At 45.6% G+C, this 23,248-nt stretch overlaps 2 long non-coding RNA genes across 2 annotated transcripts in view; one reads left to right on the top strand and one right to left on the bottom strand.

Annotated features, from left to right (window-relative positions):
* Positions 1-12,713, bottom strand: part of LOC310764902 — a 71,867-nt gene extending 59,154 nt beyond the window's left edge. Inside the window, exon 1 of the long non-coding RNA XR_014549337.1 lies at positions 12,664-12,713. This is a non-coding gene — a long non-coding RNA (uncharacterized lncRNA). The remainder of the gene's footprint in view (positions 1-12,663) is intronic.
* The window catches only part of LOC310764852, a 292,721-nt gene that overhangs the window by 147,818 nt on the left and 121,655 nt on the right, over positions 1-23,248 (top strand). The gene's annotated exons all lie outside the window — the stretch shown is intronic.

The raw sequence follows: 23,248 nt of genomic DNA on the forward strand, positions 1-23,248 counted from the left end.
TTCCGTGTTTTCCTCCTCCAAAAACTAGGTGCGTCTTGTGGTCTGGTGCGTCTTATAGAGTGAAAAATACAGTAATTCCTGTTTGCAGCTCCTCTATGTTGTCACATTCTGCAAACAAAAACAAACAAAAAAATACCATAACCTTTCTCCTCTCAAATAAGGCGTTCCTGAGTCTTCTTTATGGGCACGCTGGCAAGGAGATGAACCTCTTGCACGCCCATAAGTCATATTTCTGGTGTTCCCACCTCTGAATGTCCCAGCACGGAAAAAAGGCGGAACACCTGCATGTTCCTTTTTGACCCATTTCCCTGTGTGCTTTTTCAGATTGCAAGCCAGGGAGCTGCAATAATGATAATCATATCAGAAATGGCCTGTTAATCTGCAGGGGGAGCCCACTTCTTAACTATCTAGCAGCCTTCCTCAGCATCCTGCATGCAACATAAAGGAGAATTTGAAGTTACTGAGGTGGTTCTTATTTGATGCAAATGCAACCGCACTCCCGTTTGTTTCGGATGGGATTAGGGAGTGGTGGTGCTCAAATTATTATAGCCATCATCCCGCTCAACTGAAGGCATTCAGAGGCGAACAATGGGGGTGGGGAGGATACACATTGCTAATTTAGGCACCGCTGCCTAATCTTGTGTGGCATAAGCCGTTAGACACCTTCGCCCGCGAAACTGTGCTATTGTTAGCGCTCATCTGTATTTTAGGAACGGTGACATTTTGTGAGACCATAGGGGGAGGCATTCGCAACAGAACGCTTGTGAAATGCAATTATTTAGACTTAAAAGCTTGGTTACTGCAGCAAATTGTTAACTTGGGGCTGATCCCTGAAAGATGCCTGCGGCTGGGGGATTGCGTATATTTTCGTGCGTTAAAGGCGTTTTGAATTCTTCTACTAGAAAACCTCTAATTTCTGCGCTCGCTGCCGTAGTGTGGGAGCTGTGAGTGGGGGCTGCGCCAGGAATTTGGGGTAGGAGTTTGGGCAATAGGTTTCTAAGGGGGCATCGCTGTTAGGGCTGCCCATTTGCTTGACCTCTGAACCTGGTCCAAACCACAAAGGAAACTGCTTTATAGTGAGTCAAACCCATATTTTACCTTTACACTGACTGGCTATGACTCTACAGGATTTCCAGCTGTATTCTCTCTCAATCCTATGTGGAGATGCCAGGAATTGAATTTGGGACCTTCAACATGCTCTGCCACTGAGAAGCAGCCCATCCCACCACTGTCCAAAGAGAGAGAGTAGGGCAAAGAGAAGCTTCTTCTCACTTGTTCACGAATGCTTGGAGAGGGCAGAAGAACAGACAGTAATGTCTAGGAAGTAAAGTAGGAGTGCCAAGGCTTCTGCGGATTGGTAGCAAGCCCCCACTAGGCTGTGGGCCTTAGCAGATGCCTAACCTTCTTGTCTTCCAATGACAGAGGGACATGGCTCAGTGGTTAGGCTTCTGCTCTGGATCCAAAAGGTTCTAGGTTCAATCCTTGGCATCTTCAGGTAGGGCTGGGAAATAGGCCCTGTTTAGAACCCTGCAAGTCACTATATGGACCAACTCAGTGTAAGGCAGCTTCCTGTGTTCTTTTGGAATTAAACCCCTAAAGACCCTGGTTCAAATCTAGCCATAGTCCCCAAACCCTTGCTGTGGCCATGGGCAAGACACACACACAAACACACACACACACACACACACACACACACACACACACACACACTGCTTTAGTAGATACCCTTTGTGATATGATGATGATGATGATGATGATGATGATGATGATAATAATAATAATAATAAAATTTATTATTTATACCCCACCCATCTGGCTGAATTTCCCCAGCCACTCTGGGCAGCTCCCAACGAAATGTTAAAAACACAATAAAGCATTAAACATTAAAAACATCCCTAAACAGGGCTGCCTTCAGATGTCTTTTAAAAGTAAGATAGTTGTTTATTTCCTTGACATCTGGTGGGAGGGTGTTCCACAGGCCGGGTGCCACCACCAAGAAGGCCCTCTGCCTGGTTCCCAGTAACTTCGCTTCTTGAAGTGAGGGAACCGCCAGAAGGCCCTCGGCGCTGGACCTCAGTGTCCGGGCTGAACGATGGGAGTGGAGACGCTCCTATATGAGGATAATAATACTGACAAACTTACAGGGATTCATAAAATCACAGAATCCTGGAGTTGGAAGGGGCCACAAGGGTCATCTAGTCCAACCCCCTGCAATGCAGGAATCTTTTTGCCCAACATGAGGTTTGAACCCACAACCTTGGGGTTAAGAGTCCCATGCTGTACCGACTGAGCTATCAATGTTCCAAGGATCATTGGGATATTGCAGATAAATGGCTTTTGACACTTAAAGCGAACCACACAAATGATACAAATCAGGCACATTTGCATAAACCTATGTTTTCCTACATTTTCTAAAAAGTATGGGAGAGAAGGATAGGTTCACTGAGCAAGGTGGGGAAGAAAAAGCTGAGTAGGGGGGAGGTGCCTTGGCCTTCCAAATGGAGCTTTTCAAGATATTGCTCCTGAGGAGGGTTGATATTGGTCATCATGTTTAAATTCTGATGGCCAGTCCCATTATTACTGTGCGGTAAGGTAAACCTTCATGCCTGTAGATGGCATCCCTGAAAATAAAATGGAAGCTTCAAATCGAAAGGCAAACTACAGAGATTTTGAGAACTACTAGAAAATAAGGAAGCAGGATTAGTGCAATAAAGGGGGAGGGAAACAGAAGCTCTTTGGAATCCCAGAGATTCCTATTGTCTGATGTCCAAACAACTTACTTATCAATCACAACTCTGACTTCATTAATTGGCTAAAAACACTGACAGTAGGAGCAGCCAGACGGGCTCATTTCACAGATATCACTTGGAAGAGTACCTGCACATTTTGTTCCATAACTTTCTTCCTGGCAGCAATGTGTAGGTGTGCTGGCTTAGAGTATAAGGCCCCAGGGGTGCCAACGAATGCCTTTGATGGAGTCATGGAGCCCACTTTGACAACCCATATACCCTCTAGAAGACCAATTCGGAGTTATCCACAAGTACATGCTCCTGACTAAATCATAGCTGGTGAGTTGCGATCGTAGAGAATCACATCAGCAACAAATTATGGCAGCAGAAAGATATGGTTTGGGGTGCCCAACCAAGTGTGGATTATTGAGGCAGGGGGAGGGGCATTCATATCTGCCTCAGGCACAAAAACTGTCCTTGATGTTGCCATGGGAATATATTGATAGCATAGCCCTATATAACCCAGAGACAGTGTGGTGTGGCAGTTGGACTAGAGGCAGGAAGATGGAATCCAAACCTCCATTCAGCCCTGAGACTCACTGGGTGGCAAAGTCAGTCCCCATTTCTCAGCCTAACATGCTTCATAGGGTAGATGTGTGTGTGAAATTGGAGGGGGAACCTGTGGCCCTCCAGATATTGTAGACTCCAACTCCCATCAGCCCCAGCCAGTGTGGTCAATGGTCAGGGATCTGCATTGGCTAAGGTAAAGGGTAAAGGGACCCCTGACCATTAGGTCCAGTCGTGGCCGACTCTGGGGTTGCAGCACTCATCTCGCTTTATTGGCCAAGGGAGCCGGCGTACAGCTTCTGGGTCATGTGGCCAGCATGACTAAGCCGCTTCTGGCGAACCAGAGCAGCGTATGGAAATGCCGTTTACCTTCCCGCCAGAGCAGTACCTATTTATCTACTTGCACTTTGATGTGCTTTCGAACTGCTAGGTTGGCAGGAGCAGGGACCAAGCAACGGGAGCTCACCCCGTCGCAGGGATTCGAACCGCCGACCTTCTGATCGGCAAGCCCTAGGCTCTGTGGTTTAACCCACAGCGCCACCCCCGTCCCTTACTGTTTGGCTACCCCAGTCTATATTGTAAATTGCTTTGAGGCTCCTTTCTTCTAGTATTAAGTGAGATGCAAATCTAATAAATAAAATCAAGGCAAAGTACTCACTCCTTCAACACACATCCATCACTGCTACCCCAAGCAGTCAGATCTCTCAGATAAAGACCCACCATGAGGACTAGAATCTTACTTTATTTTAAGAGGAAGGGCAGTAGCTCAGTGGTAGACCATCTTCTGCTTTGCAAGCAGAAGGTTCCAAGTTCAATGCCCAACATCTCTAGGTAGGGCTGGGAGAGAGCCCTGCCAGAAACCTTGCAGAGCCACAGCCAGTCATTGTGGACCATATTGAACTTGATGGACCAAGTATAAGGCAGCTTCTGATATTTTATGTCCATTGAAACAAACTTGTGTAGGAAAGTCTCTTGACAGATTACCGTATTTTTCACTCTATAGGATGCACCAGACCATAGGAGGGGGAGAACAGGAAAAAAAATATTCTCCCCCTCTCTGCTCAGCGCCCCTTCAGGGAAACGGCAGGAGAAACGGAGCCCCTTCCATTTCTCCTCCCGCTTCGCTGAAGGGGCGCTGCGCAGAGAGGGAAAACTGTGCAGTGCCTCTCCAGCAAATTGAAGTCTGGAGAGCAAGAGTGATCGGTGTGCACTGACCCCTCTCGCTCTCCAGGCTTCAGGCGGCCATCCGCAAGCCTTCGGAGCACAGCGGGAACTCCTGCTGCATTCCTAAGGCTTGCGGATAGCTGCCTGAAAGCCCCCGGAGTGCAGTGGGCATTCGCGCTGTGCTCCGGTGGCTTCAGGCTTCAGGCGGCTATCTGCAAGCCTTCGGAGCGCGGCAGGAACTCCTGCTGCGCTCCGAAGCCTTGCGGATAGCTGCCTGAAGCCCCCGGGGCACATCGGGAGTTCCCTGCGCTCCGGGGGCTTCAGGCGGCTTCAGCGAAAGCAACGCGAAGCCTCCAGAGCACGGGGGGAGCTCTCCCTCTGCGCTTCGGAGGCTTCGCGTTGCTATCGCTGAAGCCAAGGAACCTGCATTCGCTCCATAGGATGCACACATATTTCCCCTTCATTTTTGGAGGGGGAAAAGTGTGTCCTATAGAGCAAAAAATACGGTATTTCTCTGGTGGTGTTTCTGGCAATGACTTTGGACTTAGTAGGCTGATGTGTTGCCTGTTCTCATCCCTGGTATTCTGAAAATGGAAAGAGCTGAAGGACAGAACTTAATAACAATAATAATAATATCAAAAATCCCTCTGCTCCTTGGGTCATTTACAGAGCTGAGGAGCCTCCCTATTTGTTTGAGAGCTGAGATCCAGCGTGGCTAATCCATGTCCTCGGGAAACTCTTTTAAGAGAAGGTGGATGTTACCTCCCCATTGTGACAGATTTTTAATCTTGGAGGCCATGTGGTGCTGGAGGCCAGCTTGGGTGGTATCTGGACCCCTTGTCCTCCGAACAGCCTGAATTGCATTTTGCTAAAGCCGCATGGAGCAAGAATTCCAGCCAGGAGAGGGGAGCAAAGGAGAGAAATTGGAAATTGCATGCACTAGTTTGTGCCTGTGTAGCTCGGCTGACCTAAGCATCAGAGAAACCAAACCAGGGGGGGAAACGTGAGAAGGAAACAGCTGCAGTAGAAAATGCGTGAAAAGTAACACGCCGCATCAAACACCAGTTTGGCATTTCATTTCGTTTCTTGCAAATGGAAGAGATATAAAGATCCATGTAATAAGAATTAAAATAATGAGCAATTTTTGCTGTGGTGTGATGTCTTGGGTCCCTCTTTTTATTCTTCCTTCCAGCTAATTCTGTCGATGTGTGACCCTAATCCCCAGCATTTTGGGTCTAAAAACTCCACTTAAGACAATAGGACTCAACTTCTGGCTAGTGCTGTCAGTGGCGTAGCGTGGGTTGTCAGCACCCGGGGCAAGGCAAGTAATTTGCGCCCCCTAACCCATGGATTTGCGCCCCCTAACCCGTGGATTTGCGCCCCCTAACCCATGGATTTGCCCTAACCCCAGATGTTGCGCCCGGTGCGGCCCGCCCCCCCTGCACCCCCCACGCTACGCCACTGAGTGCTGTTGTGTGGTGAGAATGGCAGTAATCAGGGGTGGGATTCAAACTCAAGGAGAATATATAGTCCACCTATGGGTGACATGATGCTCCTATACCATAGCTAGCATTCAGGCCAAGAGGAGAGCAGAAACAAGCATACAACAAAATGTGTGAGGTGTTCTGGAGCCAGCTGCATTTGAGGATGTTATGTGAGCAGTGTTAGATAATATAAGCTAGGTGCCAAATGCCACCTTAAATCTAGGTTGCAGTCACCACAACAGAATGTCTGTTCACCAGGGAGCTTAGCAAGATGACACTCAGGAAAGGTTGCCATACATCTGGAATTTCCCAGACAAAAATGTCTGGACGTATGGCAACCCATGTTGTTTTTGCTGATTTTCCTTAAAAATAGCTTAACAACAATTATTATTTTTGATGTGATTTTCCTAATAAAGCTCAACAACTTTGCCCCAAAAAGCTGAACAACTGTCGTGTCTGGATTTTCACCTATTGAAATATGGCAGCCCTACCCTCGGGGTCCCTTCCAGTGCTACAATTCTATGATTCTATGATCTTCACTACATTGCTTGACTGTAGCTTGCTCTTACAACAATTCACTTGTCCCAGTAGGCAAGAAGGAGAAACATGCACAGTAGAAATTAACTATGAACTAAGGCAGTGGTTTTTAAAATGTGGTCGCCAACCTAATGCCCAGAAATCTCCATGTATTATTTTTATTTATTATGCTTATTTTATAATAATAAAAAAATAAAATATAGGTCACAATTGGACCTACGCCAGCGACAAAACGCGCCTGGCGCCTGGCTAATTTCTAACACTGGATGTGAGCTAGATAGATAGACAACTATGACTGAAAGGATTTTTTTAAAGAATTGAACTGAGAGCACTCTTTCTAAACTTTTGTATTATTTCCTACAACAAGGAAATAATGAGACCCCAAGATAATAATGACTAGGCTGCTCCCCACCCCCACTTTAAAGTAACTAGGTCGGTCAGGCCTGGCCAGGCACACCCTGAATTTCATCCCAGGTGGTTCTGGGGTTGGAGGAGAAGGGGAAAAAAGAGAGCAGCAGAGAAGTCGTGCAAGCGTTATTGAAAGGGATGAGATATATTCAAGGATGCTCTTTTAGAAGTCCCTCTGAAATGAATAGGGTTTCGGGAAGAACATTATTGACTTCGGGGATTTCAGCTTGGCGCTCTGTGCATCAAACCTTCTGAGGATTAAGCGATGGTGATGACGTGATCTGAGCAATGTTTCTTCTCTGACCGATTTCTGCGCTAGAAATCCATTTCCACACATGAATTGCTGAGGAATTGCTCCATGCCTCCAGCTGCATTAACTCCCTCATAATCATTTGCAAATATTTCTTTGTCACTTTCTTTAAAACAAGGTGCAATGGGACCCAGATTCAGGAGGCAAACAGCAGAGCAGTGAGATTCCTTTCTGGGGATATGAAACCCAGGTGGCATTTTCCCCCCCTTTTTGAATGAAGGCGATATGGTGGCATGAAAGGCACACATACACACACAACCCACTGCAGGCAAAGTCCACTGCCAGCTTCCTGCCCGATCCCCTTACACATCTACTCAGAAGGAAGCCCCTCTGTCTCCCAAGTACCATATTTTTTGCTCTATAAGACTCACTTTTTCCCTCCTAAAAAGTAAGAGGAAATGTGTGTGCGTCTTATGGAGAGAATGCAGGCTGCGCAGCTCTCCCAGAAGCCAGAACAGCAAGAGGGATTGCTGCTTTCACTGCGCAGTGATCCCTCTTGCTGTTCTGGCTTCTGAGATTCAGAATATTTTTTTTCTTGTTTTCCTTCTCCAAAAACTAGGTGCGTCTTGTAGTCTGGTGTGTCTTATAGAGCGAAAAATACGGTACCTTGCTATGGGTTAGCTCTCCTCATCCCTTGAAGGTAGAATCCATTGTACTATGCAGAACTTCATTTACATATGGGCATGCAAATGAGCTGCATCCAGTAGCCCTTCAGTTTAACTCAAGTATTTGGGTGGGGCAGTAGGTGAGATGGACAACCCTGGCCCCTCTTCCCCCTCCTTCCATTGACTTAGTATCAAAGGCTCTCCCCTCTATTAAAAGCATCCCTCTTCCCAATGTCCATTCTGAAGAAAATCAGCCCTGAGTGCTCACTGGAAGGACAGATCCTGAAGCTGAGGCTCCAGTACTTTGGCCACCTCATGAGAAGAGAAGACTCCCTGGAAAAGACCCTGATGTTGGGAAAGATGGAGGGCACAAGGAGAAGGGGACGACAGAGGACGAGATGGTTGGACAGTGTTCTCGAAGCTACTAACATGAGTTTGACCAAACTGTGGCAGTGGAAGACAGGAGTGCCTGGCATGCTCTGGTCCATGGGGTCACGAAGAGTCGGACACGACTAAACAACTAAACAACAACAACTTCCCAATGGAGAGTTTTGCCTCCTCTCTGCAGTGCCCAGAAGTTTGCAGACCTGCAAAGGACTCGTGGTTGCCTCCTCTCACCCACCCGCTTTGCCCCCACCCCAATGACCCCCTTCGCCCCAGTGGCAAGGCAGCTGCCCCCACGAGATTGGCAGGAATACATCATTAGGCCAATTGAGGCTACAGGAAAGCTGCATCCTGCATGTTGTTAATAGATGGGAGTTTGATGCTGAGAGGCAAAGAGGCGATGGGTCTCATAACACACTGACGCATAAAAGCACACACAAATGCAGACACACACACAGGGAAGAGAGAGAGAGAGAGAGAGGCTGACCATCACCTCCCCAATGCTTTTGCAATTACTTGCTTAAGAGAAACATGTATGTATCGCATCTGTGTGATGGTTTCTCAGGAAAACAGCACAACAAGAACTATTCTCTCCCTCCCCTGCGCCCCACACCATCCCTTAAATAATCTCTGGCGGACCCATTTTAACCACCAATGGATTCTCCTTGATGTTTAACACACACACACATCCTGCAAGCAGAATCAAGGAAGGAAGCTTGTTTTCATCCAGCATTTCTGGGTACCAGAAAGAGATGCTCTCTATATCTGGTTATGTTGTGCTATTGGGGTTTTTTTTGCTTTGTTTTGTTTCGTTTTGGGCTGGGGGGAGGCAGTGCTTCTGAATCAATCAGCTGGCTGTTTCCTTAGAATTCAGAACGTTTTGGGGCATCTAAGGAAGAAAGGAATAAATAAATAACAAAAGGCTACTGCCTTCCCCGCCCCCCCCCCCTCCGCCCCGCCGCACAGCTTCCTGCTAAAGGAAAAACAGGAGAGAGAAATCCATCTTCTCTGGCCCCACTCTCGCAACATTTAATGACTCAGAGAGAAAACAAAAACTAAACTGAAACTGAAAGATTGCCTCTTTCTCTCAGCGTTATTCACGCAATAAAGTTTGCGATTAAATATTTTTTTATGCTCCGGCTTGGGATGTTGGAGAATGATTGGGGAGGGGAAGGGACCCCCGCGATTTTTCATCATTTAAGGAGGTGGGTGCAAAGCGAAAAACTGTTCACAGTTAATAATATTAACATGAGCAGAAGAATTAAAAAAAAAAAAAGTCTGCAAAGTTTTTAAAGAGGAAGCCGTTTTCCTTGGAAGAATAAAATTTCACATCAAGAGGGAAATAGGGTTTTTTATTTTCAAAAATGGGTTCTTTTAATTGGTATCGTTTTAGGAGGCTTTGCGTTTGTGTGTTCGTGTGTGTGTGTGTGTGTTTTAAAAGACACATTTTATAAGATGGCATCCCACAGGGCTCAGGTATTCTTAAGTATTTAATTGTAAACACATCCTAGAAAAACGAAATACTTTGAAATCTAACACATCTAAATTCACCAGGGTTTTTTTTTTTTTTTTTTTTTTTTGGTGGGGGTGGAATTGTAAACATTAAGGGCTGAGGCTCGCATTGTCTAAAGGGAGGGGGGTATTTTTCTCGCCCCCTCCTCTTTTTAATGCAACAATTATGATCCTTCCCTGACTGGTTTCTGTTTGCGTTTTGGAGAAGGGGGCTGGGTGGGAAGTGATTTACTTCCAGTAACGCACGAGCGCTTTGGCCCATAAACTATTTTGATTTGATTCTTGCATTAATGGTTTTATAGTAGAATAATCACTGTGCTGACTGTAAGGGAGGAAAAATTATGCACCATCCTAGCCTCATTTTTTAAAAAATAAAAATAAATGAATGAATGGAATGAACGGACGGACGAAGGAACGAATGAAAAACGAGCGTAGTAAAAAAAAAAAAAACTGTGGCCAAACGCTCCTGCAATTAACTCCCGTCAGGGCAGAGATGATACATTTCGGAGCGTGTCACCCAAAGCACACACTGCAGTGCTTTCCCAAACGGGGAGTCTCTCGTTTGCAAAAGCTAAGCTAAATATTTCACTGCACCAGACAGAATGTGCCTGTCCCTGTCTCTTAAATTTCGATAGGAAGGATAATCTGCGCATCACAGGTGTTTGGTTTTCCTTAGAACCGGTTTCAGATCGAATCCACAGAATCTGATCAGAAGAAGGGGGAGCGGGGTGTTTTCTGGCTGAACAGAGCTTTGGGGCCTGAGTTCAAATCGCACACAGCACACCGGCTGGTGACCTCGGCCCGGCAGCTCTCTTATCTCTCGGGCGTCGCCTACCTCGCAAGGTTGTTGTGCGAGGATTTTTTATTTATTTTATAAGACGCAACTCTGAGCTCTCTGAAAGGAAAGGCAGATTGCCACCGACGCACCAGGAATTATTATGAACCATTTCGTTGATCTCTGTTTGGGAATGGCGGGAGGCAGCATTCGGTCCAAAATTAAGAACACTGCGGTCCATTTTATATCGGAGGGCAGTTACAGTAGTGTGCTTAAGTCCTCCCACTTGAAATCTGTGGGCAACTGTGCAAGGAATCGGGGGGGGGGGTGAAAGGGCTTGATAGTGCGCGAAGAATTATCTGCTTAGAAGCATATCAGTTTCTGAAATACAAACACAGATACAGAGACACAATTGGACTAGACGGCTCTTGGAGTCCATTCTAACTCTGCACGATTCAGATACAACCACCTGGCTGAGGTTAGACCTGTTCAGTATATAGCAGCTCCTACAGACGAACACTTTGGTCTGCGTTTACAGGAACCAACCCAGATCGCTTTGCCTCCGGATTAGCTGCCCTGCCTCTCCATCACCATTCACACGAGCGCGCGCGTGCACACACGCTGAACCCTCTTCAGGCTACAGCGGCGAGTCCAGATTCTTGTGCTCGCTTCTAAATGCCTGATATTCATCCCATGGTAGATTTTGGGGTTAACTAATACGAATCAGAGGAAGGCGTATTTTGTGAACGTGAAAGGCGTGGATATATCTGCGTGAGGACAGGAACGACTTCTGTTTAAGGGAGGATTAAAGTTGTGGGACAAAAGAACCCAGGAGCCGAGAGTATCGCTGAAACAATGCGGTGTTTAGACACGGGAAACATAACGCCGGGGGCAAATCGTCTTACATTCCCATAACACACACAGACGCGTGTATACAAAACCCTCTTCAACATCGGAGGCTGGCTGTGTCGCTTACGAGACCATCAGTTTGCAGGAAGATCCAAACTCGTTTTCCTCCAAACAAACAAAGGGGTGAACAGATGCCAGCCCAACCGACCCCAAATCTTAGGAAACAGGAAGTGTGACTTGGAACATTTTCCTTTCTCCCTCCTTTAAATTGCCTTCGCTTATCAATTAAGAGTCAGGATATTTGCTGAAATCTCGGTGTTTAAACTCCCGGCCTCCCACCCCCCCACCCCAAGAAAAACCACACGACTTTTACTTTTTAAACATGAATGAATGAATCCAAAATATGCAGGACATAATCACATCCACAAACGTGTTAAGCTCTGTTGAGCATCAACATCAAAGATGCAAGCATTGCAGCTTAACTGCATTATGGACAGCAGTCATAGCTTTGGACAGCAGAGAGTAGCTTTTCAGAGAGCTGAAACGGGTCTGACACAGGCACAAAGTCATTTGTGGTGTTTGCACAAACTAATTTCTTTTTTAATAATATTAATAATAATAATCCTGCTATCAACTTTGCTCAGATAGTTCTTACAGGGTTTTTCTCCTTTTACTGCTATATGGTTTGACTCCAAACCATCAGGGGGGCAAATTCCCAGACCACAAGAAAGGATGCAGCTACCCCCTTCCAAAACCCTGGGGACAAAATAAAATAAAATAATTACTGTCTGTTTCCAACCATACCGACTTTGCAGAACAACGCCAACATGTGGCACGGTCAAATCCTGGCCCATGGATGAATGGAAAATGAAATGCCAACTGCACAGATCCTGAGACAAAACCAGCTGCAACCTGCTCGTTTTAAATTACTTCACACCCACCTCCTCCATGGTAACTGAGTGGCTGCAACTTCAAAAAGGTGCATGTGCACTGCTAAGGTAGCAAAGTGCGCTTGCTCAAAAGTAACTTCAGCTGAGTTCAGTGGAATCTGCCCCTTAGTAAATGTGTTTATAGGATCACAGGAGGGGGTGGGGGGCTGGGAGGAGAGGAAGCTATCCAGTCCTGAAATCTGAATATGCACACTTAAAACAAAACAAAACAAATCTACAAAATTAGGTAACATCTGTAGGAGCTGGGTGCATCTAGAAGAAGCAGGAGGGAAAAGCCAAGGAGATGTTGAGAGATGGGAAGAGAGCCAACCTAAATTTCAATGCAAACGAAACTTCCCTCAGGAGTCCACTTGTGCTGCTAAAAATTCAAAATATCTCCAAAAACCTACCTGCCCTTTGGAAGTCTTGCCTCCTCCCTCAGTTCTGAAGAAGAAGAAGAAGAATGAGAGAGCCCTCTTTTTGAAAGCCCACCCCTTTAAAAGTTTCTGTAGTTGACTAGGACTCTCTCTCCTTAGCCGCTTTTTTTTAAAGAGCTAATTGATGAAATAAAGTTAAAGAGGAGGAGACAGACAACGTTCTTCTTGTTTGGGGCCTGGGTGGAGGGGGGTGGAGGGAGCTAAAGATTCCAGTTGCTGCCCCCACAGCTTTGACCAGTCAGGGATTTCAGACCTAATTACCATTTTGTTTTTGTCCAGATTAAAAAGTAGGGGCCCCCTCCATTCAAATCATGGCCCTCTGTCCTTATTGTGAAGGACAGGCCTTCTCTGGGTCCCTTTTAGATTCTCCGCTATTAAGAATCCTTTCCTTTGTGGAGGTGTTTCCCATTCTCTCTGCCCACATTGTTGAGGGTCCTTCAGTCTCAGCTCTTCAAGAAAGTGTTTGCAAAATTATACCTTTCTGCCAGCAACTCCGAAAGGGAGCAGAGGGCTGTAGTTAGGAAAACATTATTGATGCTTTAATTCAATTAAAAAATACTAGTTTTTTTTATTGGAAGAGAGAAATATATGAATGGGAGGGGCAGTGAATAACCAACACTCTTCTTAGTGTCTGGGGGCAAAAATATATTTTATTGCAAAATATCTGTAGCCATTATCCATCTATTTACTGATATTGCCATTTATCTCTATGGCTATCTGGAAGGGGGGGGAGTTTTAAAATGGTAGTTTCAGGTGGCATCTTTGCAATATCTAAATATTATATGGCAACGTAATATTGCACACAGACCTATGTGTAGATAAGTCCCCAATTCTTGTGTGTGTGCATGTGTGTGTGTGTGTATGTTTGTGTTTGCATACAGAGACAGAGAAAAATGTATATTTCATTCACACAATGTAGTGCAGGCATACAAGCAAACAAATACATATGGGTTTGTGCAAATGTATTAACTTCTGCATATTATATGAACATGTAAATACTGGCACACATAAACATATCGTACACAGATATATGTAGACATATTCACTAGTGTAATACATATATATATATATATATATATATATATATATATATCATGCATGTATTTATTTTATTTTAAAATGTTTATATGCTGTTTACATTATAAAATATCAGAGCAGTGAACAGGAGTCCAAAATAAGTAAAATATTCAGGAGAAATAAAGCAGTTAAAATTGCAATACAACATCAAAAGGTGATCAGCAGACAATAGTTTCTTTAAATTATTCAGAAAAGCACTGGATGCACTTATGTCAGATATATACATCATATGTGTGTGTGTGTGTGTGTGTGTGTGTACAAACACACATATATCTATCTATCTTTTCCGTGTGTGTCTATGTTTGTTTGCATTTATCTGCAATTCAGAGCCTTTTTTATATACCTTCTCAAAATTTACATGTATGAAGTCCACAAGCCATTGAGAAAATGGATATTAAACCTGCAGGAACTGCTGGGAGGGGGAATTCTGCATCATCCATTCATTCCTATCCTTTTCTTTTCAGTCCTAGTTTCTTAATCTGGCAAGGCCAAGGTTTGAGAGAAAGAGAGAGAGAGAGATTTATTGTAACCAATGAATTTGCAAAGTGTGTTGGGCGGGGGGAGGAGGAGAGAGAACCCTCTGCTAAGGAAATAAGGCAGTATCTGACCCCTGCTCTATGGATGAGAGCTTTCTCGGGGACTCCTGCTGTGCTAAGATGGACCTTCAACATCAACTCTGAAATTGGTGTGATTTGCCTGGGAAAGCGGCAGCCATCGGCCAACTGGCCTTGACAAGACGAGGAGGGCAATGTATAGAAAGCATTTAATCACGGGTCACAAAAGCGTAGGGAGAAAACAGGCACATGGGCAGCTCCTGGGCTGCTGCTGCTGCAGCATCACTTCCTGTTTTCTGCTCCAGGAGGTGGTCCTTTGCGAGGAGGAGAAAAGAGAGTAGAGGTAGCCTGGCTGGGAAGGTGGGAGTTCATTGCCTCTCCCCCACTGCTTTTCTGGTGGAGAAAGAAGAAGAGGACACAAAGCGCACTGGGACCCAGAAGGAGGTTGCATCCTGACCTGTGGTTGATTAGACCAGTCATCATTTTTTAGGTTTAGGGTTTTCTTGATGTTTAAAGAGAAGAGGAAAGAATCGGGAGGAGGAAAACAAAGGAGACACAAACAAATGTTCTTATGCAGAACAGGGAATTTCAGGGGACTGAGCTTTTCTCATCCCTGACAAGCTCTTTCCTCCATACAGCTGTAAAAATGAACAAAGGATATGTCCCTCTGTGTATCTGGTACCCCTAAAGAGAGAAGTCCCACCCTCTCAGTTGTTTTGCTCCTTTGTCTCTCCTCCCCTCCCCCTCCCCACCTTCCTGGCCTCCTCTTCCTTCCACACACACACACACATCCATTGAATTCGGGATTGGAACCCCCTTGGGGCAGAGTTCTTTCTGGTATGCTAAGGTTGCTTTGTAAAGCTGAGTGTGCAGATGACTCTGTTTTAAATCATAGATTGCAGCGCTAGAATGTGAACTCAAGAAAATTAACAACAACAATAGCAGCAGCAACAAACAAACAAACAGTAAAAACATGGCTCTGGTCTTGCAGACTGCAGTTAAAGGTGAGTTTTGGATCTGATAGGACTGAATTGAAACAGATAAATGGATATGAAATGTGGAATACATATGCCTGCTTCTCTCTCCTGCCCCAACATTTGTCAAGTTGGACTTTGAAATCATTCTCTTTGATCTAGGAAATATTCACGGGACTGAATTGGTAGAAGGAGTCCTATAAACCGCATGAGGCTTTTTTTTTTTTAGTTCCGCAAATCATATTCAGCCACATCTTTCCCCCTTCTTGACAAGTCTTCAGAATCACATTCACACCCTCGGAAAAACTCTGACAAACTTTGACTGGCGCAAGATAATCGGCTTAATCCATATTTCACAATTTGTCATTTGCAGATTCTCGGCTAGGCATGAAGGCGGGCTCACTCACAAGTCGCCGTTTGAATCCTGAAGCAAGCCATGCAGGAAGCACATGCAAGATACAGAGATTTACAAATTATGGATTCGCAATCAACTAAGAACCGAGTCCGGGAATGACAAGGAGATGAATTGGTGAAATAAATGCTGTCAGCAAAGTCGTCCCTCCTCCCCTCCACGCAAGTAGAACTCAAGCCGTTATGCGTCCTTTGAAGATAGGGAGAATCCATCATATTTGGGGTTATGTTGAGATGTTGTGATCGTAAGCCTGAATAAGTCATTTCCTAAGGAGAAAGTGGCTGAATGCAGATGTTCATGTACCAAGTGTTAACTTACATAGCATACACACTTGCTGAGGGAGAGCATGTCGTTGGGTGCATGTAACCAGAGGCAGTTTTAGGGCAACACAACTGGTTGAGTCGCACTGGGTGCCACACTGCAAGGGACACATCAACAGTGCTATAGAACAAAGTGTGAGAGACAGTGGGTGCCGAATTTTAGCATCACTCAGGGTGCCGCTGAAATTTGAGAGCCCTAAGTCCATCACTGGACACGGGTGGCGCTGTGGGTTAAACCACAGAGCCTAGGACTTGCTGATCAGAAGGTCGTTGGTTCGAATCCCTGTGACGGGGTGAGCTCCTGTTGCTCGGTCCCTGCTCCTGCCAACCTAGCAGTTCGAAAGCACATCAAAGTGCAAGTAGATAAATAGGTACCACTCCAGCGGGAAGGTAAACAGCGTTTCCGTGCGCTGCTCTGTTTCGCCAGAAGCTGCTTAGTCATGCTGGCCACATTACCTGGAAGCTGTACGCCGGCTCCCTCAGCCAATAAAGCAAGATGAGTGCCGCAACCCCAGAGTTGGTCACGACTGGACCTAATGGTCAGGGCTCCCTTTACCTTTAAGTCCATCACTGATGCAACCATTTGGCAAGCTTCTGTCCTGCCAAACAGTGCAGAGAACTCCCCTACATTTCTACACCATTCCTAAAGTATTTATTATGTTTTTGTTGTCCTGGTAGAACATCTGCTTTTCATGCAGAAGGGTATTAGATTCAATCTTCTCCATTTTCAGGTAGAGCTGGGCTGGAGATGTAACCAGTCTGAGCTTGAGGAACTGAATGACTGGCTCAGCATAAGACAGGTTCCTATGATGCTCTCTCACTCTCTGGAGAGACAGCGTGGTGTAGTGGTTAGAGTGTTGGGCTACGGCTTGGGAAAGCAGGGTTCGAATCCTCACTCCACCATGGAGTTCACTGGATGACCTCACTCTCAGCATAACCTACGTCACAGGCCTGTTGTGAGAATAAAGTGGAAAGAAGGGGAGTTATGTACATCAATCTGTGCTCCTTGGACAAAAGTTGGGGTATGGAATCATAGAATTGTAAGGGACCCTGAGGATCATCTAGTCCAACCCCTTGCAATCCAGCTGTCCCATATGGGATCAAACCTGCAGCCTTGGCATTACCAGCACCACGCTCTAACCAACTGAGCCATCCAGGCCATGTAGTAAATAAGCAAGATAAATGTCAGACCATTATGGTCTCTGAAAGTGGCTCATGTTGGTTTTGGTTTGATTTTTCGATTTTAAAAAAATGAGCACAGGTCTATCAGGGGGAGGTGTGATGTGGCAGCTAGACTGGTGACTGGGAGCGGCCGCCAAGAACACATAACACCAGTCCTTAAAGACCTACATTGGCTCCCAGCACATTTCCGAGCACAATTTAAAGTGTTGGTGCTGACCTTTAAAGCCCTAAACGGCCTTGGCCGAGTATACCTGAAGGAGTGTCTCCATCTCCATCATTCAGCCCAGACACCGAGGTCCAGCTCCGAGGGCCTTCTGGCGGTTCCCTCCCTGCCAGAAGTGAAGTTACAGGAAACCAGGCAGAGGGCCTTCTCGGTGGTGGCACCCACTCTGTGGAATGCCCTCCCATCAGATGTCAAAGAAATAAACAACTATCTGACATTTAGAAGACGTCTGATGGCAGCCCTGTTAGGGAAGTTTTTAAAGACTGATGTTTTAATGTATTTTTAATCTTTTGTTGGAAGCTGCCCAGAATGGCTAGGGAAACCCAGACAGATGGGCGGGGTATAAATAATAAATGATGATGATGAAACTCACCTCACCCAGCGCTTTCATCAGGAGTAGCTAACCTGTGCCCCCGCAGATGTTATTGGCTTGCAGCACCTAAAATCCAGCTCAACAGGACCTCATTTGAGGTGGTGACCACAACTGAACACAGTATTCCAAGTGCGGACACCCCACAAATTTTGCATGACAGCATTATGATGTTGACAGTTTTAGTTCTGATACCTTTCCTAGTGATATCTAACATGGCATTTGATTTTTCACAACCGCTGTGCACTGAGTCGACCTGCTACTGAGCTACCTGCTTTTGGTTCTATACAAAGGTAACATAAAGTGAACATTCCATCAACGAAAGGATTTCTCTTTCTGCAATGGAATGTTCTCCTCCACTCAGAATGGTCGCCACCTGTATATAAAACACTGCAACACACTGAAACATGGAAGTTAGGCTGCCTCTACGTGCGATGGTCAAAAGAAGGGACTGTCATTGTGAACGGTAGCCCAGTGCTACATCCTCTCCCTTTCTTCTGCACATAAGAACATGAGAATAGCCTGGTGGATCCAGTCAAATGGTCCATCTAGTCCAGCATCCCGTTCTCACAGTGGCCAACCAGATGTCTGTGGGAAACCAGGGACCAGAATGTGAGCAAAAGAGCCCTCTCCCTTCCTGTGGTTTCCAGCAACTGGTATTTGGAAACATTATGACCTCCAGCTGTGGAGCTGCAACATAGACATCCTGGTTAGTATCCATTGATAGCCCCCTCAACCATGAATTGTGGGAATGTCCAGGGTGGCAGGAGAGGATATATTGTTTATTAATATCCTTCCTAACTTGTGCTAGCAAGTTCCTTACTTAGCAGAGTTACATTCCCCCCCTTTTTACATGCATAGCAGATAGCTGGTTGCAGGCTCGTGTGAGCTTCTCACTATTATACAATTCTGTCTGTCTCAGATTGAATTGTACATTCCTGGTAAGTTCCCTTGAATCCCTCTTAAAAGAATAAAGACGCCACAATCTTATTCAAAGTCACTAAAAGAAGTTTACTCACATCAGTTCACAGTTGGATTCCTGAAGGCAGACTTAGTTACAAATACGTACATGTGGATCTACCCCAATGGGGGGAATAATCCCAGTGAGAGCTAGTAGAACAGTCCTAGCTAAAAGCTGGTCAAACGAAAAAAGGAGTCAAAGAGAGAGAGGTTGCTGCGTGACTCTTCCTTTTTCTACCTGGACAGCTTAGGTCATGCCCACCTTCTATCACATGCAAAAGGAAGGATGCTCCAGCCAGGACGAACAGGAAGTTTTCAACTGGCTGGACCAAACATTCCTTCGCATGTCTTCTCTAGCGTTTCAAGGAATGTTGTACTTGACTGCCTCTCATGGATCATATCCCACATGAATTTGTCCTCTTTTAAAGCCATCCAGGTAGGTGGCCATTCCTGCCTCCTGGGCAGTACCATAGTTTGACTATGCGCTGCAAGAAGAGATATTTTCTTTTAACTGTCCTAAATTTTCCAACACCCAGATTCATTCGATGCCCGTGAGTTGTAGTGTTTGGAGAGAAGGGGAAAAACTTTGTTTCTATCTGCTTTCTCCATTCAGACATAATTTCGTAAGCTTCTATCATGTCGCCTCTTACTTGCTTTTCCTCTAAACGGAAGGGTCCTAAATGCTGCCATGTGTAGTTTCGTTGCATTTCCTTCCCTTTGCCAGCAACAGTCAATGAGACAGGGGACAGAGTGGTCAATCTAGCAAAGGGCCATAGGAGGACGGAGTGAAATTCAGCTCAGTGTGGAGATGTTGAAAGGGGACTCTCTCGGTGGCCACAGAGCAAACTCCGAAGACACCCCCCCCCAGCTGTGCATGCACTTTGTGTGGGATGTGATACATAAGAAGCAGTCAAGTACAACATTCCTTGTTTTCCTAGAGTGGACATGCAGGGGAATGCTTGGTCCAGCAAGTCGAGAACTTCCTGTTTCCTCCTGGGCTGGAACATCCTTCCTTTGCATGTGACTAGAGGTGGGTGTGACCTTACCTGTCAAGGTAACACAAAAGGACAGGACACATAGCTCTCTCTCTCTCTTTTTGACTCCATTCATCACTGGAGTAGCTTTTAGCTAGAAATGCTCTGTTGCTTTCAGCCAACAGAGGACACTGGGATTGTCTCCATATGGGATAGATGCACATGTATATATCCTTAACTAAGTCTGCCTTCAGGCATCCAGCTGTGAACTGATGATGTGAGTAAACTGCTTTCACTGACTTCAAATAAGATTGTGGTGTGTTTATTTTTTTAAGAGGGATATAAGGGAACTTACCAGGAACCTAATAGTGAGAGGCTTACACAAGCCTGCAACCAGCTATCCGCTGTGCGTGTAAAAGGGGAATGTAAATTCTGCTAAGTAAAGGAACTTGCCAATGCAAGTTAGGAAGGATATTAATAAACAATATATCCTCTCATGCCTCCCTGCACATTCCCACACTTTGGAGTCAGGATACCTGAAAGACAACTTCACCTCTTATATGTGCAACTGATCACTGTGTTCTTCAGGAAAGGACCTGCGGCAGATGCCTACTATCAGGAGGTGTGTTCTGCACAATGTAGGAACCAGGCCTTCTGTTTTGTGGCACCTACACTTTGGAATATCCCCCCACCCTTCCCCAAATATTACACTGGCGCTATCTCGGTGGTTTATTCAGCACCTGCTGAAGACCTCCCTCTTCTACAAGCCTTTTAAAGCAAAGATCTTTCCCAGCCTGCCTCCGTTTCAGACATTTCCAGACATTTCAGTTGTTTTATTGCTTGTGCGTTTGCTGTCCTGGGTTGCTTTAGTGGAATAGAAATGTAGTAATAACAAAGCCCTGTAAACCTGGCACCAGCCACATGCCCACTAATTTAACCTTAGGTAAAGGTAAAGGGACCCCTGACCATTAGGTCCAGTTGTGACCGACTCTGGGGTTGTGGCGCTCATCTAGCTTTATTGGCCGAGGGAGCCGGCGTATAGCTTCCGGGTCATGTGGCCAGCATGACTAAGCCGCTTCTGGCGAACCAGAGCAGCGCACAGAAATGCCGTTTACCTTCCCGCCGGAGCAGTACCTATTTATCTACTTGCACTTTGACGTGCTTTCGAACTGCTAGGTTGGCAGGAGCTGGGACCGAGCAACAGGAGCTCACCCCGTTGCGGGGATTTGAACCGCCAACCTTCTGATCAGCAAGCCCTAGGCTCTGTGGTTTAGATGGAGGTAAAACATGGAGCAGAGCTACTCCTGATGATTCAAGAGACAAGAAAGGTCTTGCAAGAACAGGGTACCTTGAATTCCAGGTGGGGTGGGGTGGAGGGTTCTGCTAAGTAAACATGCATGAATCGGGCTGAATAAGCAAGCATTATATCAGACTTTAGATTCATTCTATTTTTATTTGTTTGTCTGTTTTTTTATCACACCTTTCTTCCCATAAGACTTCAAGGCAAACAACAAATGAAAACCAAATGAAAATAAATACAGGAGCAGAGGAACTTGAAATAGTAATAACATGCTACCCAGGCATACAATTTTAACATACAATTTCATTTTACTATGCATATTTTAAACAAACGCTGATCAATTCGCGATCAGCTTTTTAGGTTCAATCACTTTTAATCTTTGCTTTTATCAATATTTTTAAATATACTCTGCAAGCCACTTAATGGTTATGGATGACTAAGTGGCCTGAAAATCCCATTCAATGAAAATAATAATCCAAAGGTGCTCCATAAAATAATCAAAACAGCTTCTGGCAGGACTGAATGATTTAACCAAAAAGGCTTTGCAATGTGATGAAAGGCCATTCAAGAGGACAGTAACCTGGACTTACTTTGGGAGCAAGCTCCAAATCTCACCCCTGTAGCATCTGCAACATGACAGAAGAAGGAGGAGGAGGAGGAGGAGGAGGAGGAGGAGGAGGAGGAGGAGGAGTTTGGATTTGATTTCCTGCTTTGTCACTGCCCTATGGAAGTGAGAGCTGGACCATAAAGAAGGCTGATCGCCAAAGAATTGATGCTTTTGAATTATGGTGCTGGAGGAGACTCTTGAGAGTCCCATGGACTGCAAGAAGATCAAACCTATCCATGCTGAAGGAAACCAGCCCTGAGTGGTCACTGGAAGGACAGATCCTGAAGCGAAGAAGAGAAGATTCCCTGGAAAAGACCCTGATGCTGGGAAAGATTGAGGGCACAAGGAGAAGGGGATGACAGAGGACAAGATGGCTGGACAGTGTTCTTGAAGCTATAAACATAAGTTAGACCAAACTGCGGGAGGCAGTGGAAGATAAGAGTGCCTGGCATGCTCTGGTCCATGGGGTCACGAAGAGTCCAGCACAACTAAACAACAACACCAAAGGAGTCTCAAAGCGACTAACAATCTCCTTTCCCTTCCTCCCCCACAACAAACACTCTGTGAGGTGAGTGAGGCTGAGAGACTTCAGAGAAGTGTGACTAGTCCAAGGTCACCCAGCAGCTGCATGTGGAGGAGCGGGGAAGCGAACCCGGTTCACCAGATTACGAGTCCACTGCTCTTAACCACTACACCACACTTGTATGTACCTTTTTGAGCTGCTTGAGCCAATCAGAGGACATGCAGACCAATCCAAGTCACCTCAAAGGGGCATTTTGTTTCTGGAGCCAATGTCTAGTGGGCATTGGAATTTAAGAAGCACCCTGCTGGACCAGACCAAAGTCCCATTTAATCCTGCACCCTGCCCTCACATTTGCCAGCCAGATGCCTGTGGAAAGCCTGCAAGCAGGAACTGATTGCAATGAGATACAGAGAGAGAGAGAGGGGGGGGAGATTTTGCATGAAACCCTGTGGAAAGGCATCAGGAGTGCAGATTTGCCTACAAAGTAAATGCACAAAGTACATAAATGCATCAGTGCTGATTATCTTCACACAAGACTCTTTTCCACTCGCCACACTGCATAGATGCATTTAGCAGCAAATATGGCCTATGCACAACCGCAACACGTTCCATAATCTCCATCCCGCTTCTGTGCGTTTCTCTGTTTTGAAAAGCCTAGCCTGGGCTCCTCTGCGCTGCAGATTTATTGCACAGTTTTGTCATTTATTTCCACAGGGCATCGTGGGAATTAACGCTGCGAGGGAAGGTTACTGGTCTCAGACAGGAAAATTGTTGCAGTTCACTAAACTACAATTCCCAGGATCCCTTGCAGGAAGCCATGACTATAAAGGTGACATAAAAGAGAGGCAATCAAAATCTTGGCATGCCATATGTATGGAAACTGCAATAACTAGCCTGGAATGGTTTACTATGCTGCAAAATGTGCAGCTGTTTGAGAGATAGCTTTTAGATCTAAAGGAAATCTATTGCTGTTATTAATGCTGCAGATTCAAAATTTAGCAAAATACCGTGTGTCCAACTGGCAAAGGGCTTTTGTGTTTATTAGCAGCCATTTCTGATACTTTGAATCACTATGAGCTTGT

The sequence above is a fragment of the Podarcis filfolensis genome (assembly GCF_964270895.1).
Source record: "Podarcis filfolensis genome assembly, chromosome: 6".
NCBI lineage: Eukaryota > Metazoa > Chordata > Lepidosauria > Squamata > Lacertidae > Podarcis > Podarcis filfolensis.